Consider the following 1,020-nt stretch of genomic DNA (forward strand, 5'->3'; position numbering starts at 1 on the left):
TCTGTTTAAACAGTCATGCCTCGACAGAGAAGGAATTTATCTGGAAGGGTTGGTCGGAATACCAACGTTGTCGAATGAGGAGTTCGCGAGTACATATAAATTAGCTCTTAGCGCTGCTCGGCCTGATTTAAATGACCTTCGGTTGCTAAGAGAAAGGTGTGCATATTGTAGAGCGTTTCATTTTGAAACTACAACAGTTAAAAGCGAACTTGGCTCATGTTATCATAATGGCAAAGTTAAACTTTCGCCATATGTTCAATCGCCATTCATTAAAAACCTTTTATTCCGAAATGATGAAAAATCAAAAAATTACAAACAAAATATTCGTTCTTTTAATGCTGCTTTTTCAATGGTGAGTTCAAGTGCAGTAGTTGAAAAATGTAGCTCCGCTGGGCCTTGTTATTATAAAATTAATGGCCATGTACACCATCGTATTGGAACTGTGAAGCCAAACTCAGAAAGGCGACCAGTTTATGCTCAAATTTATATGTATGACACCGAAGAACCTACTCGAATTAGAGGAGAAACGGAAGAAAACAAGGAATGTGGTACTAAGTTACAGCTTTCGGAGTACCTTCAGGAACATAATCCATTTGCGCAAATATTCCGAATGGTAAAAACTGTTATGGAACAACTGCAACCATCGCAACATAAGAATCTGCGAATGATTGTTTTCGCTGATAGAAGTTGTGATCAACGCCGATTCAATTTGCCTATAGCAAATGATGTTGCAGCAGTTTTTAAAGCAGACGACGGATGTCCCGTTGGCGAAAGGGATCTTATTGTATACCCTGTTAATGGTGGACTTAGAAGTGTTGGATGCCAGCACTCATGTATGGACCCTATGGCATATCCTCTTCTCTTTCCATTTGGCGACGAGGGGTAGCATCGAAACATGGCTCACGAAGGAAATCACACCACAGCGGTTCGTAATAAGTTAACACAATTGCAATATGCGTCCCATCGTCTTGCAATAAGAGAAGGGTTCAGCACTCTTCTTAGATCCCAGAAACTTTTTTT

At 40.1% G+C, this 1,020-nt stretch overlaps 1 protein-coding gene across 1 annotated transcript in view; it reads right to left on the bottom strand.

Annotated features, from left to right (window-relative positions):
* LOC118749603 overlaps window positions 1-1,020 on the bottom strand; it is a gene marked incomplete in the record, with an annotated part of 36,693 nt that overhangs the window by 35,421 nt on the left and 252 nt on the right.

The sequence above is a fragment of the Rhagoletis pomonella genome, unplaced genomic scaffold (genome assembly GCF_013731165.1).
Source record: "Rhagoletis pomonella isolate Grant_MI unplaced genomic scaffold, Rhpom_1.0 Rhpom_scaffold_00001, whole genome shotgun sequence".
NCBI classification, from domain to species: domain Eukaryota; kingdom Metazoa; phylum Arthropoda; class Insecta; order Diptera; family Tephritidae; genus Rhagoletis; species Rhagoletis pomonella.